Source organism: Buteo buteo, chromosome 1 (assembly GCF_964188355.1).
Source record: "Buteo buteo chromosome 1, bButBut1.hap1.1, whole genome shotgun sequence".
Classification (NCBI taxonomy): domain Eukaryota; kingdom Metazoa; phylum Chordata; class Aves; order Accipitriformes; family Accipitridae; genus Buteo; species Buteo buteo.
In genome coordinates, this window is record NC_134171.1 from 32,290,644 (window position 1) to 32,310,169 (window position 19,526).

A 19,526-nucleotide genomic window follows, 5' to 3' on the forward strand; every position below is an offset into this window, starting at 1 on the left:
TCCTGTTTCAAGCCCTGAAATGTTACGTCTTCAAGATTTTCAGAGTTGTATTAAAGGCAAACCAGAACATGATGTTACTATAGTCACTTCTTATCTGAAACAGGCTTGCAGCTGGGATTCATAAAGAGAAAAATAAACAAATGAATTTAGGGGACATTTTCAAAAGGCTTTCTTGAATCTGAATACAGTTATAAATACAATGGAAATTTTTTGGGGAAAAAAGGTCGGGGGGGTGAGTAAGGATCACAATGTAGTACTAATAAATAACTTTTATTTTTACAATTAGATGAGCAGATTACTGTAATTTTATGAAAGACCAATAGATTGCTTTATAAAGTCATTTTACTAAAAAAACATTCTGCATGAGCAAACATAGCAAAACTTTCATTTTTTACAGATGGTTCAATTATTTTTAACATATTTTGGATAAATATCATGCCTTTTGTACACCATTCAAATAGGCAATCCCAGCTAATTAGCTCAGTTTTGAGGAGTATTTCCAAAATGCACCCTTTAAATTACAAAGAGTTTAAATGGAGCAATTTAATTCCAGTTAGTTTAATATGACATTAGTTTACTCTAGGTAAGATAGTACACTGTATAATTAAATATAATCCCAGATTTATGCTCAGAACACAGTTAATTATGTTAACACCACCCACTTTGACACTCTTAGGAATAGTAGCAATATGTATACCATAGCTTATAGCGCAAGCACTAGCTCTTTAATGATATGATTCCTGTGCTTGGGCAAGCACACCACTTCAGGTTTCCGGACCTCCACACGGTGTCATATAGATGTAAAAAGTAATGCAAGAAGCAGGCAGCATTCTAGATCTGCCAACTCCATCTGTTGGCCATTTGTGAGAGGAGGTAAGGTTATATACTTCTCTGTTATTTGAGCCCATCCCCAGCATGGGCAGCTAACATAGTTACAGCAGGACATTTCCTTACAGGGCTCTTTTAACCAACCTACCCCGATAAACTAGTGACTCAGAATGACCACGATACTTTTGTATTTTAAAAAATATTTAAAAAGTAAAAAAAATCTGTATTAAACTTCCATTTGCTGAGAAACTCACCACAGCATTCCCCATATCCAACCACACAGTGGCTATTGCAAGACTTTACCAAAGAGAGGGAACACGTTTCCCCACTGCTGCATAGCACCACAGTCTGTCTACTGCTTTAGAGGCTCATACTATGGGTGACAGTGAACAAGTTGATCAACTGTGTCTGGTCAATGACCCAGACAGAAGCACCAACAATGCATGGGCTATTTGACCACACCATAGCAACAAAATGGGAACTAAAGAAATAGAAAATACTCAGCCCTCTGGTCCGTCCAGCAGCCCAAGAGAGTCAAAGACGACTGAGTAATTTTGCTATAACTACATGGATGACTGCAGCTCAGGCAAATGAGGGATAACAAGTGTGAATACTGCCTTGGAGGAATTAAGTGCAAGAAGTTTGGAAGGAGAATATGAAGGACACAGTCAAGAATGGTAGAAAGCAGAGCAAAGAGGCTGTGAGGGGATGGAGAGAGTATTCCTTAGCTGTTTACCCATTGTTCCGAACCAGAACATCAGCATGTTTCTTAGCAACCTTCCTTGCAAATAGGGAGGTAATAATGGACATGGAAGAAAAAGCTCCAGGGACTAAAAAAACCCACACATCTGTAAGGCTAGGAGTTTCAGACCCAAACTTTCTACCATTAACTTTATGATAAGCACTAAACAAACATGAAGGAACTTGAATAAGGAAATATTTGGAAAAAAACAGACCTACAAATGCCAGCAGTTGCTGAGCTCTTGAGTACTTAGAAAGACTGAAGTCTCGGTTAAAACTATTAGAACCTTGTAAGAGCTTGGGACAGTCAAAATAGAAATTAAAGAAAAATATTCTTCATCAGAATATTCCCAAGATACTCTTTCCAAGAATATTCCATATTCTTATTTATCAATATTTTCCAGTACTCAGTATTTCCAAGAATATTCTCAAGAATATTCCCAAAAATCTTCCCTAGGTGTCAGGACAGTAGGGTCCCCAACATAGGGGTACTTCAAGTAGGGAGAAGCGAATAATTTATTGTCCAGGTTATTCCTGGACAATTCTGAGATGAGAAGAGTTATTATAAGTATTGAGGGGCTTTACCTATTTTCTACATTCCTGCATTGCCAAAATAAATTTTCACGTTAGATTTTAGTGTTCTTTGTTCCTGCCCAATTGTCCTTTCTAACCTGAGAGTCACAATTTAATCCCTAATAATTACACTCAGAATCAGGAAGATGATTGCAAAATCACAATAAACATCTTCAGACTTTTGCTTTAAGGAAACATTCCAGATATCTTAAAAGTTTGACCAAATGTTATTGAAAATCAGGTTGTTTTTTTTTCACACCGGTTTTGCACATTAGGGAGGTTTGGAAAAGTATTTAAGTAACCTATTAAGTCAATGCATTTCATTCATCCATGGCAAGACTGACTGACTTACATATAATTATCATCAAATGCAAGCAGAAAAAAAATAATTCATCAATTTTCTTATATAACACACTGGTAAAATGAGTAGCAGAATTGAATTTATGTCAAAAGTGATTTGGTAAAAATACCCCAAATGTTTATGTAGAGCCACATTTTCAGTGAGATATAAACTCTATTTTTACAAATCAAGAAGGGAAATATACCTCACTTAATTGACTCACCAAAGCAATGAAAAGCTGTGGAAGACAGGTAAACAAAGTACAAGCAAACAGTTTGAAAAAAAATACGCCTTAGTTGATACTGAATGAAATATCATATTTGAGGGTATTGACAAGGTTCCAAGCAGCATACTTTCTAGATAATTCTTATTCATCAAAGAATGTTATCTCAGTTCCCAATCTCTGCTCTGTTTCCATGTTAGCCTTCTTATATGTTAAAGGCAATCACAGATATCACCTAGCTTCACAACACAGCAAATCTGAACACAAACATGGTTATACTTACCAAAGTAATACAAGTGTAGCCAACGACAATCATACACAGCACTCTGGAGAGCCACATGAACTGGTAAAGCTGCATAGTGATCAGGGCTATAACCCCCAGATAGAAATAACCTCCTTGTTTTACTTCCTCATATAATGCACCATGAAATTTTTATTATGGCAGAATTCAGTCATGCATAGAAAAACTTAGTGATAAAGCAGAAACAGATATTTAAATAGCAGACAAAAGATGTGACTTTTCTAGAATTGATTTAAAAATCAAACAAAATTTCAAATGGACTTTAGATATAAAGATCCCAACTAAATTAAAACAAGACTACAAATGTACTTGGAGGAAGCTTGTTAAACGCCCAAAGCTCACTCCTTAGTCATTAAGCTTGTGACACAGCAAGTAAAATTGTATGTTACTGAGCTGCAAAGCCCCTAGAAAACTTTAATTAGGACAAATGTAGAAAACCAATGCAAGTCTTAAAATCTAAAGCCAAAATAAGGGTGGAATCACTGTACTTTGCTTCTTTCAAACTATCATTTCTTGCTGTGTGGGTATATCAGTTATCAAATGGATTTTTGCCATTAAGATTAAGCCCAACAGTAATCTAACAGTCCATTATGCTATTTTAAATCTTGGAAAGCAGTCTTTCAGTCCCTGTTTGTGTGCAGGTGTCAACCATGATATACTATTAGAGTGAAACAAGACTGTGTTTCTTGTGCCTTTTTAACTTAACGTGTTAAAACTTGAAATATAGCAGCAATTAACTCCAGGAAGAAGTTGAAGACAGTACAGGAAAATTTATACAAATCAAAGTATATTCACACATTTAAAAGTAATCTCCCACCATTCCCTATTGAGGGAGCATTTCTTTACAGAATTTGAATTGCATTTATTTTAGACTCACTAGCTGAGAGAAAAAAGAAAACAAACACAAAAAAAATTCTGTAGTCAATGACTGATAATGTGCATATATGTAAATCTTTGACCAGATTCCTAGTTCCTGAGATGCCTATGACAGATAAAAGTGTGTCATCCCCTGTTCAGTTGATGCATATAAGGAAATATACATCCGTTTTACATGTTGATAAGTGAAAAAATGATAAAATGAGAAAATAGCCAAAATAAACTTATTCCATTATATCTACCCAATCCTAAGGAAACTCTGACCTAAAAGTTCTGAAAAAATGTGCACTCTTCAGTGTATCAATAGGTTCTGGGTTCCACTTTTATGGTGCCTTGCAGACATCCAGCAAAGGACTATATGGAAATAATATTTTCACCACCAGTTTTTATTTCACTATTATTTCTATGACATCTTTTCAAATTCTAAGGCTGAAGAAGGATGAACGAATTCTAAAGGAAGGTTAAGGTACAAAACCATTTCAGAAATACATAAATTGCAGCAGAAATCTGGAATGAGTGGTATAGGTCAGACAAAGCAGCAAAGAAAGACTTGCTATTAATAAAAAATATTTAAAAGTTTAGTGCATATGAAAATGAATATGTTGAAGAAATATATAAGACACAAAAATAAAGCAAGACTAGTGATTAATTTTAAACATTTAGTTAGAAGGTTTATATTAGGTGAATATTAAACTTATTCTTTTATAGAAAGTTAAGGTGGCGGCAACCTATATGAATAAATGATGCCACTAGTATTAGCTGCAACTTCAACAGCAAAAGTCAGAAATGGTTATGTGTATTTTTTGTTTCTTTATGTAGCTATCTTAGTTTCTACAATGCTGATTTTTCCTGATAAGCCTTCCTTCAAGCAGAATCACTCACTGCTGGATCCTAATTACCTTGGCAATGCTTTCCTTATTGCTAGTTCTCTCTACTGTTCCTGTATTAAATAAGCAGAAACCCACATATCTCAAATGAACTCTGAAAAACCCTGCCTAAAAGAAGGGATATTATTTTTGTTACTTTACTGAGCCTTCCCCTGCATGTACCCATTGCTTATTATATCAATTGTTAGATGCTTTCAGGCTTCGTTACTGCACTTGCTTGATGCAAGCACTATCAATTCCATGGTTGTTTAGCATGAGGTATAATGAGGCTTTGATTAAGTTATCAAAAAGAATGAGAATAAGAATGGCAATTACAGGAATTATAGATAATCCACTGATTAATGGACAGTAATACCTGTTATGAAAAGTATACTTTAAATTTTCAGAAAACATCTTGATCATGATAGCCCAGGGCTGAGGACTTCAACATTTATGGCAAAGGTCTCAGCATGTATGTTATCAGCTGCTAAACCCAGGAATTCAGTCAAAAAATGTCTTTGCAGCATTTCTTTCATGAAAGTAACATCTCTTGTGTTATTGAGAAAATTCACTTTTTGCTGTCTAGCTAGAAAAGTCAAATAACTTTCCACATAGTCTGGCTTTAAAAGACCACGAGAAGCTAATTTTTAACTCTTCTGTTTTAATTATGGAACCATGACTTATACCTTACCATACTCCTCACAGTCAGTCCCAGTCTTCTTTTCAGGACCAAAACTATTTGAGTCCAAGAAGTCTCCTATCTTCTTGTAAGAAAGGATCAGTCTCAATATTTCTTACCCTTTTCTTTTCTTGGTCATTAAGCTTCCCCAGGTGATATTGAACCTCTAAAACCTCTTTCTCCTCCTTTCTCTACTACACACCATTCCTGATCCTATGATTAGGACTGCTTTGAATTTCCCAGAGGAAATGACATCTGCTGGCAACTTTTCTTCCCACCCAAGGGAGGGGAGTGTGGCTATCTCATATTGAGACAACAATAAAATCCTCTATTGACAAAGACCGGTCACATAAAAAGGAATAAAGATGCCTCATATCTATTTGGTCGGCACAGTCTCCTCAATTTTTGAATAGGTATGCAAACAGCTAATAAGTAAGACAGAACAGTCTTTGCTTTCCGGTTCTCCAGGCAGATCCACTACAAGATCTTCATCTGAATTATTATTTTTCAATAAAGTATGTACCTTTAATCACCATAAGTTATGAAGAATCAACTAAAAAACCCTACATTATCTTGAACACAACAGGTAGAAGAGAGTATTTCAAGATTGGAAAAACAAACATCGTCTGCACATCATGCATTCACCTTTAATTCTGACATACCAACAGCTAGAAAGTGACGTTGAAAAGTATTATCTCAGGTTCTGCTGTTGTACGTTCTTTAACCTTGCAAAATATTTAATAAGAAGCTTTGCCATTAGTATGACAAAAACTTGGCCAATATCTGAGCTCAGAATTTGTTTCACATCTCCTCTAAAACTTGTCATCTCTGGAAAGGAGATATGCATCCCCACCTTTATTGTAGGACATGACTTGGTGGTTCAATAAATTGCCCTTCTGTTAGAAAATTTGCTTTGAGACTTGCCAATCACAGACTAAAACAAATCACCAGCCCTGTTCTGAAGGTCAAAACTGAGGAAATAGAATTCTGTAGAGAGGATTATGGTTCAGGGAGAGACAACACATGACCCTTCAGGGAAGCATATTATTTTTCAGTGGGAACTGCGCTAGTGTCAACTTTGCAGTTATAGATAATTGCCACCTTTCAATAACACAGATCTTTTCCAAAGGGTATAATTAACAATTTATCTTTCTTTTCTACTCTCTAGCTATTCAGAATTTATTTCTGCTTCAGTAACTGGCTAACGTTTCCATACCAAACAATTTTCCACTGCAGATATTAAAATATTGAAGAAAACTTGCCTCCACTGACAGAGACTACAACAAATATAGTTCTGTGACTTTGCAGTTTTTCACAGATGACATTTAGATTAAAACAGCACAAGAAATGCCATAGACCTGGATCATTTGTGCAACCTGCAGAATTAAACAGTAATGTTCTAAAGACTGAATTTCTTTTAAATTCAAGATCATAGAGCAATATAGGAATTTAAAAATAGTTGTATTTCCTTAACAACAGTGTTACACTGCCAAAAAGATCTTATTCAGGCTTGCATTAGCGTTTGAGTACTTCTTGTACTTCTGCATATGGTAAACAATACATACGGCATACCAAAAAATTAAGAATTCTTTCTGCATTTTTTTCTTCATTACTGGCACGATAGTGGTTTTAATATTTTATGTTGTGTTTCTGGCAACTAGTCAAGCTCTCCTAAATGTAAAGGGATGATCAAACACTTCCAGCTAATTCTGTATTGGAATATTACAGTAATTCTCAGTACAAACCATTATACTTAAGTTTCCATTCTAATCTTATTAATATTCTTCTATACCCTTATTCAAATCCTGCAGAATATTTCTAGTGCACCTTAGTTGTTTTCAGTGAAACTTTAGACTCTAATTTTTTTTTTTTTAATTATTATTTTTTGTCACATTTATCCTAAAGGGCGGTGAAAAACGTTCTGGTCTGTGTTTTGAGCTCTGACTTTTGAGCAAAAGTAATTAAAAAAATTTAGACTTGGTTTGTTCTTCTCACAGAATGCTTCCTCTAAAGAATATAGTCTTTGGTTTAGAACTGTCAAAGTGTTTGAATATATGAAAATTATGCCAAAGTTGTCCAAGTATACTCTAAAAGTTGTATTTGCAACATTATAATAAATTAAAATATTTAACAGTGAACTTTTTCACAAAGTTCTTCAGGACCCTACGAAGCCTGTCTAATAACTTCTTTCTTCCTTGAATCTTGTCAGCCCTTCCAGAATTCTGGAGCTTTGTGCTCATTAAAACCCAATGTGACTTTAAACATTTTATTCTTAAACTTAATCCTACAAGTGAAATAAAATCAAGAAAATTTGTCATGAGAACTTACCTGATATCGAACTAAGGAAAGATATTGTTCAGTCTAGTAATTCCCATTTTAATAAACATTAAAAGTAATAAAATTCCTACTCTTGGTATTGTAATTAATTTGATGTATCTTCCTATTTGATTCTAAAAGGCAATGAAAAGAATTTACTAGTTTGTCATATATTCAGTTTTAGTCTTGTTAAGCTACTTTTAACACTCAAAGAAACAAAAACTCTATCAGCTGATCTACATTCTCAGAGCTAATTACATCAAGCCTCGTCAGACAAAAATCTTTCCTCTCAGTAACAGATTTTCATAGAATATTTGGTGTAGGGTGGCTTAGTGACTCTTTTTAACAATGATTACTGATAGGAATGACAAATCTCAAGAATTTTAAGGACAAGACATGCTCAAAGGAAGGTGCTATAGAGATAATAAAGACTGAAGTAGTCCTCAGAAGCTTAAAGATAATTAAAAACATTTAAAAATGTACTGAAAATGTTTCAGGTTTTTTGTTTATTCAGATGCAAAAATAAAAATAATTAAGGAAACAAAACCAGAAAGACATGACCTCAGAACTGAAAGAAAAGCCATATACTGAACATCTCCTGACATTGGTTTCAATGACATACGACTGCATTTTCAGCTTCACCAAGCCTGAATAACAACAATGAAAGAAATAGCGGTTTATCTTCTTTCAGGATGCAGTTTTGCATTATCTTTTCCTTCTCAGCAAAGAAAAAGCTTACATTGGTTCTACCTGTAGCCTTCATCCCATCACTCAAATGATCCAGCTTACCAAAGAAAAAAACCCCTGACAATAACAAAAAAAATAGAGTTTAAATTGTTTACTTAGATAATTTCATTGTTTTCTAAAATACAGCGTGACTAAAACCATTGAATCGATAGAAGTAAGAGGGAAGTCATGTAGTAGAGGATAGGGTTGACCAATAGGAGTAGCAAAGTGCAGACACTTCTTAAACTATGTTTGAAAACAGAGAAATATTTCTCTGCCGAAGGATCCAACATGAAACCGCACTGTAAGTCTTCCAATATTTACATCGTTTCTGTCCAAATTATTTATGACAAAGTGGGAGAAACTAGATCAGAACTTTTCTTTGTTCAGAATGTGACTGTGCATTCATTTGTCACATTCATTAAGGATTTAAAAAAACTTCAGATAGTAAGTGTTCAAAGTAGCAGAGACCGACAAGAATTGGTTTACAGCTTTCCAGTTTTCCTTCAGATAGCAACGTAAAATGTTAATTTAAACCAGCCATAATTCTGTGGTTTTATATCAGGTTGATATTTATAGTTAAGTCCTTTTAGACCCTATAAAATACAATTTTGTGCAAAAATAAATTTTAACTAGTGAACTGCGAAGACTTTTGGGCTGTCTAAACTGCAGCACAGTCTTTGCAAGGCAAATTGTCCTGTCAGTCAAACTCAGTCTTGTTGGACTCTAATATGTTTGTAACTGCCTCTTAATTGGTAACCGACTGCGTGATAATTCCTCCCCTGAAGAGCACATTTCTTTTGTTTTTACTTTATCCATTTTGTCACGGGGGATTATGCAGATGGTTAGCACCCTGAGTATGAGATTGCCAGGCAATAAAATGAAAAGCCATTTAAAGTCAAGTTTTGTAACTGATTCACACTCTACAGTTAAATATTCTTTCTTGTAAAAAAATTATGAAACATCTCTTTGGAACAACTGGTTTCCCATCACTGGCAAAGCTTAACTCTTTTAAAGAGAATCCTAGCTGACACATATATAGTATTTCAATTTTTTCTTTTAATCATCCTTGCTGTTATATTATGTCAATGCCATGGGGGTGGGGGAGGAAGGTTAAGTGCATTATTTCAACAATACAAGAAAAAGTTCTGTGCTTAAATCTCAATCTAAAAATAAATTTCAGCTAATTTTATCTGTGTTTCTGCTAACCTATAACCTTTACCATAAGAAAATCTGAATTGTTCAATTTTCATCCTCTGGAAATGTTATATTTATATTATATTTTGAATTTATTAATCTTTTACCCAGGGTGGTAACATTTCAGCGAGTGATGGAAGATAACCTTCTATATGGAGATGATATAATGGATGGATCAGTTTGCACCAGGAGAACTTTGAATGAAAACATATATAATCATGCATATATCTTGAAAATTATTTTGGTTCCTCTAATAGCCTGGCAACAAATCTACACGATACAGTACAATATGATCTTGATACCTTGAAAAAATTATGTTCTCTTCATACTTCTTATTTGATACCTTCAGTAACTGTGCTAACAATTATGAAATGCAATGCTTTGATCTATATATAATAAAAAAATAATTTAAAAAAAGGTAGAACTATGCATCAGAAGTGGGAAAACCACACCAGAATTAGTTTTGCTTCATCTTGCTAATCTTAGCTAGTGGATTGTTTTTCTCAACCAATATGATTACAAAAGCCAATTTCCTGAGCTTGAATTTCACCTAGTTTGTTTCCTGCACAGCCATCAGCAAATACTCCTCCCTCAGCCAAAGGCTTTGAATGCTAGTCATCTATCACTTTCTTTTTTGAGTGTCTATCATAAAACTGTATTTTAACAGTGTCCTCTTTCTAGGTCAGCACTTCGGAAGTGCCAAACATACTGAGGGGAAAGAAAGACTTCTAGTTGGGAACAATTCTACCTTGAGTCAGTGTTCATGTAGCTTATTGTGAAAAAAGCTCAGGCAAAATTTTTAAAAGAGAATGCAAAAGGCAAGGAAAAATGTAACCATAACCTACATTATCCATATTTTCATGTCTCATAGATGATACAAAATAAATTCTAGCAGTAGAATTAGAAGAACACTAGTCAAAGTTTATGTAGAGGGAAATGGAGATTGTAAAAACCTATGATATTCCCATTCTGTCATATGAGACAGAGTTCCATACTGGTTTCATTTTGACACAGTATCAGGAAGGAGGCATTCAATTTCATTATCTTTATCTAGATTTCTTTTTATATGCTATATTGATAAAAGATAATATCTCATTTCAAAACCAGGAAAGCTGTATTTTCAAACCAGCATCCAGCCAACAACAGGTTGCCCAAACACAAAATTCCCAGCAGTCAAAATAAAAACAAATTAAACACTGTCCCACACAATTGTCTCTCCAATTGCTTTGATATGCCCGTTTTAAATGCCCCAGCTAATTCCTGAACAAAGAATTAGGGACAGAGTTACAGCTTTTAATCATACTATCTCTCAGCATCCCTTTGGGAGTACAACCCCTTTTTATGTCATGTGTACAAAATAAGGCAGGTGCTCTACATGGCAAGCCTCATAGCCCTAGCTGACTTTCCAAGGAATCATTAAAAGCAGCCATTTCTTCCCTGGCCCACACATCCGGATTTCCTACTGCTGAAAGGTGAGCAAAGAGGGACAGATGCAGTTATCTGGCTTTCATGCCAATGTGAAGTTAAGAATAGCGAAGACCAAAACCCAAGACCTGGGAAGTACTCCGAGTTCCACAACATATTTCTCTGTCAGCTTTTTCTCCTGACAAGCTGAGTGGCAAGGTTCCACTGCATGTTTCAAAAGCAGTTTCCCAAATTTCTTCCAGGCTCCCATGGAATTTCTTCCCAGTTTGACTCTAAAGGAAGTATATGCTTTATTCAACTAGGCACCTTTTGCACAGGACTTCTAAAAAGGGCTAAATACGTCAAATACTCTGTCCATTCTTACCCTCTTAATTACCCTTTCAGGTGACTAAGCTACCAGTTCCCATGAGGTGGATGGACATCTTGCCAAGGGTAAAGTTCTTCATGGTCATGGAATTCCCCTTCTCCTTAGCCAAAAATGCATTATCTCAGGTGATTTTCTCTAGTTCATTCAACATTTAAATCCATGTTCTCTACTGCCAGGTCAGTATCAACACTTAGGAAATGTTATCGTAAAGTAAGGGTAAAGATGCAAAAACCAAATTCATGCTCCAGATGAAGTTTGCTGAAAGAGAGACAGAACAGAGCACCAAATCTCAGATGCTATCCACAACACAAGGTTGTAACTTTTTTTTTTTTTTGGTTATGCAGAACATTGAAGGTTTTTGCTTCCCCATGCCTTACCACTTCAGACATTGCTTTCATGGTTTTTTTTCACTAACTCAGGTGCTACACTCTAAAGAATTCACTCCCATTTTTTCCAGGACCTAACATGGATTTTATTAGATATTAATGCAAGAGGCTTAATCTGAGATGATTTTAAAACAGATTTCCATGGGAGAAGAGGATTGAAATCTAACCCATGTAGGTAGTTACCTTCTTCTGCAGAACTGTCTTGAATCAAGAGTTTCAGCCTTTGCTTTAACTTTGTAAGAAGATGCCATAAATGCCAGCCTCCTTTTAAGGTTGAAATATCTCTGTCTTTTACTGTCTCGTATCCTCTTTTCCCTAATGGATTGTATAATACATCTACCAGTACTCTTTTACTAATACAGATTTATTTGGAGTCATTCAGTTCTACCATATTACCAGTGATTCCTGATATCTGGAGGCTTTTCTAAAGCCATAACTCAGAGGACTGATTGAATTAGGGGTAAACTTTCTTCAAGTTTTGTAGTAGAATGATAAATATGATGGAAATTTCACAGAATTTAAAAGTAAAATCAAGTTCTGCACAATGAGATGAATTTTGAGGTTCCCCTTCAAAAAATTAAGTAATCAGTTTCATAGTGTTAATTACAATGGATTACTAAAAGTTAAATTAATTTTCAATTTTAGGTTGTTTGAATGAGAAGTCCAGTCACCAAGTGATAGACTGCTAATAACTTAAAATGTTTTCTTAAGTCTTTCATTCAGTCCCTTGACATAGATTATATGTCAATATATTTTATCATCTCTGAAAGTGGAAGAAAAAGCACTGGCTTTGCTTTGCTGATGTTAGGGATAAAGAAACACACATTAGTCAGTCAGTAGCTGACTTACAAAAATCTCCTAAAGGTGCTTTACTAACCAGAGATTATTTTGTGCTCAAGTATCACACAGCGATTCTGACTGATAGGTGTAAATAGATAATAAACATTGTAGAAAGACTGGTGCTAGAGCTGACATAGATTTCTTTATACCAATTCAGGTACAGTGGTCTTGTGTGTACACAGGAATCACTATGCAAGATACTTCTGATGGTCTCTGCTTACTACAAACCAGCCTTTCAGTATCTGTATGCAGCAAAGATCTATCTGTACTATCTACACTCCAGTGCCATCTAATATGAGGACATATTTTGGATATAAAACTGTAATTGCAAGGTAGATGGGAAAATCTGAATCTTCTGAACTTTCAGGAACAAGTAAAGCAGAGCAGAAAAAACCCAGTATTTTCAGAAGCAATCTTTTCCATTTTGTCACTGTGGCATCAAAGAACCAAAGCCTCCTTCTCTGATGCTGCTGATAATGAACTTGTCTAGTTGAGCTGGGAGCTGGTCCTGTGTGGCTCGTCTTCTGTACCACTAACTGATTTTTGGAAAAGGTTGGGATCTTCAACACAAATATCTGTTTTATGCTTATTGTTGCCTGAAAACATTAAATTAGCTTAAATGTCTTCATTCACAAATTCAGAAAAGTCCAGTTCCATTTTTAGTTCATTACTGAGATTAAAAAAAAAGTTTGTTTTAAATAATAATAATAAATAAAAATCAGCAGGGAATACTGGTGTAACATTAGGAATCAATCTGTGAAACACTGATTTGGGGGCAGAAACCTGGATTCATACCCATTTTAAACAGCTAAAGAATTAAAACTGCAGCCAAATATTAACTCAGTGAACGATTGATACTTTAGCAAATTAACAAATGACCATATTTTAGGTCATTTAGAATTTTCTGGCAACAATATAGAGAGAACACGTATTTGTGTTTAAAAGCACAGGCCTCTTGTATTTCAGAAAAAGGGCAGGGTGGATAAGGCTGTAGACACAGATACATGGACTTAAAGGAAATCAAGACAAATCCCAGAATTTCTGGCAACTTCTCCCATAGCCTTTTTGGCCAGATCTATGCTGCCTTTAAGAATCATTCCAACAAGGACACATAAAAGTGTCCATCTATTCTGGCAGTGCTTGAGGCTCTTACAGTTCCCCTAGGCAGCACAGTGCATAGGAACCCTTTGGACCATTCTGAAGCAAGATCATCTTCCCTTTGTCCAGACACTGACTAATGTGGGATACATCTAAAACATAACAGTCAAGTATAAGGAACTCTGCCTCACTCCTGGAGTACTGAAAATTGTTTTCATTTTGCTAAGTGTCAGGGCTTGCAGAAATGTCTCTGAATTATTAAAATCATTTTACTACTGAGAGTGAGATAATAAAGAATCATATTTCAGAGCAGTGTCCCTGAGCTGCCATTGATCCAGCTGTTCTGTATGCCCACTCGTACACAGATTTCAAAAGGTTAAGACAAAACTGTATGGCATAATGACAATTCATATTTATTCTAATTGCCACAATTTAGTAGAAAATTACTTTCGCCAATAAATCACTTTCAACCATTCTTTCTCAAGACAAAGCCAGGCTTTATCACAAGGCCAGCTGTCGGGGATTGTTTGTTCTTTAAAGTTACAAACTTTGGATATATAAAAACCTAAATGTCATTGTCACTGTAAGAGACTTTTAGAAGAGTAAGATGAGTTGATCTGTCCAACAAAGGAAACACAAAAATAATACTGAATGCTTCAATTCCTATGATTCATATCTGTTTTCACTTTCAAGAACTTGTTTCATTCTATACCTGCTGAAATGAAACAATACATATATTTCACATCTGTAACACACAGGACTGTCTAATTTGGGACTCAAAATTGATATTTTTACATCATGAAATATTATCAGAAACAACAGATTATGTGGCAATTGAATTTCTTTTTATCAGCTAAAGAATGGAAGTAATTTTCTCTATGGCTGATCTGTTCAGAAATTTATTTTAAATGTTGTCTCCTGATCCTCTTGCCTCACTTCTCTTCCCTTAAAAAAGACCATAAAACCCCGAAAGTAAACAAACTGTTATTTTCTGTTGCACTAACAAGTACATTGAACCCACACTGGCTGTCCTGTTACTTAATATTCGAATCACTGATCTTATGAGTCATTATTGCCTAATATGTCAAAACCATTTCAAGGGGGTTTAATGCTCATGTATCTTGTATATATCATAATGTGAATGGTTCTTTGGATTCTCTCTGGGTTATGCAATAAATATATAAACTGAAATGTTAAGAATTTCTTATTTGTAGTTCACAGACTTTTTTTTTTTTTTTTTAATTCAGATGTGAGACTGTTCCAGAGAGATATAAAAAGAAAAAAATGAAAATCTGAAAAATCCCCTTTTCTTAAAATTTCAGTCCCTGAAAAATCTTGTTCATTTTTCATCTAGGATTGTTCCTTTTTAAGAGGTATTCTTGGACGTGTGCTTGGTGCTCAAACCTCTAAAGAATAACTAGCTAAAGGTAGATTTTTCATTTGCTCCTAACTTATTATTTGTAAGATCTCCCGTTAGGCCCAGACCTTTCCAAAACAATCCTGGCATTTATGATATCATTGCTCAATTAAATTGTTTCTATAGGGTCCTGAAGCTGAAACCACAACAACAGATTGCAGCTTCCTTTCCTTTTATCCTCAAGGAACATATTGCATTAATTTTGAATTGGTTTACTCTCATCTTCTGAGCACAATATGTAGTATTGTTGTAAAACTATGAAGTTCTATATAATCTTGAGACCAAAATTAAATGTTACATAGTGTAGTCTCTCTTCCTGTATGTCACAACAGCAGCATGTATCACCAAGGATATCCAAGAAGAACAGTGCATCTATAAGCCAATAGTTATTAAGGAGGGAAAATAATTTCTTTCAACAGTCTGAGGCATGCCTGAGTCCAATGATATTTATGAAATTAATGTCTTGCCTCTTTGGCAAGAGACAAAAAGGTTAAATTGCTATATACATAGATTTTCAAATCAGAACAATTAATTAATCTGGCTTTCAGTATAATGTAGACGACAGAGCCTTAAGCCAGTAACTTCCACATTGGTTTCTCTCTCGCATCCCTTAGGCAAACCACTATGCTTTATTGTATTAAAGCATGTATACATGCTTTACATATTAAAATATCAATATAGGCCAAGACTTCTGAAAGAACTAATTTCAAATATAGGAAAACAAAATATAGGCAGAGTTGAAATCTGGAAGATTTCTTTATGAAGAGCAACCTTAGTTATATGAGTAGCAACATGTAACATTTTCGTACACCTTCAAGGATTTGTAAGTTAGTGATAAACTCTAAGAGGCTATCAGGTGAGAGAATCTACGGCTGTTAAATTGAATACCTCTACCATAAATAGCTTGATGTAAAATTCTCAAATTATGAAAACTTCCCCTTGCATTTAAAAAGATCCCTGTATTCAGAAAAACTGTGTAAGATCTCTAGATTAGTTTTACAATTCTAATTATTTCTTGATGTAACTTCAACTTTCAATATGCTAACTGCAGGTACCACATATGCACATAATTTTCAACGTCTTTAGGAAGAGAACACATTTCAGGAAATATAGAAGGACTGAACATACCAAAGTAATGCAGAGAAGAAAAACTATCTGTATCCTTCCCTGGCATTTCAGAATATACTTATTAAGAACTTTACAAGTAAGTGCAGCAGCTGTATTGCCTTATCTTAGGGTTTATTGTACATATTAACATTTAAAGAGCTATCAAGCACTAAGTATTACCATTATTATTATTTCATGAGGACAGGGTATAGAGTCAATTTTACTGCTAAGGCAGTTGCCTTCCCTGTTATTCTAGTCTCTTGAATTGCATAAAACCTTTCAATCTGTTAAATTACTTCATTTTATATCAAAGATTTGCCAACTTCTACAAGGACAGGGTCTGGTTGTTTTCCAAACAAGCCTGAATATCCTTACAGAAAAACACATGGACAGATGGCCTTCTTCCCTGCTGATATTACATTAGAAATGTGCTTGGAGGAAGATTCTGTCAACATCTCTTGAGACATATTTTTGCCTTATTTATTTTGAAATATTATCTAATGTGGTAAAGTTCATTAATACATTTTATATTAGTGTTCAATGTAATCTTATTTGATTGATAAAGAATGTTCTGCATTTCTCTATCTTTCTGCAGGGAAAACAAAGCATGCAACAATCTACCAGAGTAAAAACTTCAGAGGAACAGTATTTTTATCAACATTTCTTAATCTATTTTCTTTGATTTAGTTCACTTAGAATAAACACCACCACCACCACCCACCCCCCCAAAATACTTAGATGGTATTGAAGGACTGCACTCTCAAAACAGTTTTAGCAACCCCAAGTAGATGAAGGTGATCGGGAGTAGTCAGCATGGATTTATGAAGAAGCAACATCTGACTAATCTGACAGCCCTCTACAACGAAATGACTAACTTGATGGATGAGGAGAGAGCAATGGATGTTGTTTATCCTAGGGCTTTTGACCCTGTCTCCCATGACATCATCGTTATAGACAAACTGATGGCCTACATAAAGTGACAATTAGGTGGACTAAAAACTAGCTAAACAGCTGGGTTCAAAAAGTTGTGATCAGTGGCATAAAGCCTAGCTGGAGGCCAGTCCACTAGGGGTATACCTCAGGGATGTATACTGGTGCCAAGAGTGTTTAATCCCTTCACAAATGACCTGGACAACAGCACAGAGTACATCCTCAGAAACTTTGCATATGGCACAAAACTGGGAGGAGTGGTTAATGGTCGTGCTGCCATTCAGAGGCGCCTCAACAGGCAAAGGAGGTTAACAGCCTCCTGAGCTGCATTAGGAACAGCATCACCAGCAGGTCAAAGGAGGAAGATTTCCTTTCTACCTAGCCCTTGTGAGAACCATCTGGAGTGCTAGGACATGTTCTGCACTCCTCAGTACAAGAAAGACATCAACATACTGGAGCAAGTCCATCAAAGAGCCACAAAGATGATGAAAGAATTAGGCCATCTGCCATAAGAAAGGATGCTGAGAGAGCTGGGACTTTTCATCCTGGAGAAGAGAAGGCTTGGGGCAGAGGATCTTAGTAATGTCTATAAATAACTGATGAGAAGGAGTAAGAAGACTGAGTCAGTCTTCTTGGTGGTGCCTAGTGACAGGTCCAAAATGAGATAGAACAAATACCATTTAGATATAAGAAAAAAAGAATATAGTCTGAATGTGATGAAGCACTGCAAGAGGTTGCCCAAAGAGCTTTTGGACTTTCCATCCTTGGAAATTCAAAACCTGACTGGACTCAATCCTGGACAGCCTGCTTTAGCTGACCCTGTTTTGAGTGAGGGAGTTGGACCAGATGACTACCAGAAGTGCAATCCAACTGCAGCGATTATACGATTCTATGAGCGTAAACAAGTACAGAGTGATAGTAAATTTTACTCCTTAGGTCCTCACATGACCATCAATAAAGCTGACAGCATTTTCTTTCCTCAGAAGTAAATTAATAAGTATTACAATAAAAATCAGTCTGGATCAAGAAGAATTCATGTATTTGTTCATGCATAAAGACCTGTCTTTACTTAAAACCTGCTATCTCACCGTATCTCAGTGAGAAGCTCTTCAAAAGCATATCCCTTAGAACCTTATGTGATCTTCAAGTGGCAAACATGGAGATAAGTTTTCCTCCAGAACTGCATTAGAGACTCTCAGACAGTATTTATCAGTGCAAACCCCTCCATGGATTAGACTGACTTTTACAACTGCACCCCAAAAAACATTCAGGGTGTTCTTAAACTTGATAACCTTCACAGAAACAGGCAGTATCTTATTTGGTCTAGTTACACAGATATTTTACTTATAAAAGTTGTAGGGTAAAAAAGTACTTTGACAAAACTTATCTCTCCTTTTCTGAAGAATACAACAGCCTGGCAATTTAGAATTGTATCACCTATATCGTCATGCTGTCATCTAAATCAATTGACAAGAGTACATTATTTATCAATACTAATAAATTAAATAATATTAAATATATTAATTTAGTGCAACTTATCCATTTGTTCTAAATTTTCTGGTTTTAAATATCAGTACCTTAATGCTATATCTGGCTCTTCCTGAAGAAGTTTAAGTAGATTTATTTACCAAAGACTCCTCTGAAATAACTAATATTCATATCTTGGCACCAGTAGCAAATATTCAAAAGTTATTCCCCATTGAAGGACAGGGAAAAAGTGAGACTAACCTGAAGTGGAAAACAATTATTTGATTTTCAAAATATCTTTGTCTCTTCGTTCCTTTCATTCTGCAGGCTACATGAAACTTTTCCAGTCTTGCTTCAAATCAGATATGCTTTAGCTCTGCAGACTGACAGACTAAGGAGGTACATTACTGCACTCACTAGGTGTGTCACCAAAGAGCAAAGGAGCACTTCAATGAACAGTCATCCTTTGGCATGGAAACTTTTACACACTGAGGTCAACTACAAAGTAATTTCTTGCTTTCAACACAGCATAAAAAGAGAGCTATTTTTGAAGTAAAAATCCATGGATAAATCCATGCCAAATTAGTCCTGATACCAAATCTGAACCAGCGTCACCTACAGCAAATTGCATAAATAAGAGCATCTTTAAATCAGTACTAAGAGACCAGATCTCTACAGGCTGTTATTAGAATCGCTGGGGTACTAAGGTAGCTCCAGGACATATTTGTACTTACCATATGTTTTCAGTGCAGATACGTAGCACAGTTTTGTTTTATATATCTTTCTCAAAACATTTATTAAAATATAAAAAATGCACTGCTCT

The 19,526-nt window shown here is 35.2% G+C and overlaps 1 protein-coding gene across 1 annotated transcript in view; it reads right to left on the reverse strand.

The window, feature by feature from the left end:
* The window catches only part of SGCZ (sarcoglycan zeta), a 522,780-nt gene that overhangs the window by 78,109 nt on the left and 425,145 nt on the right, over window positions 1-19,526 (reverse strand). The gene's annotated exons all lie outside the window — the stretch shown is intronic.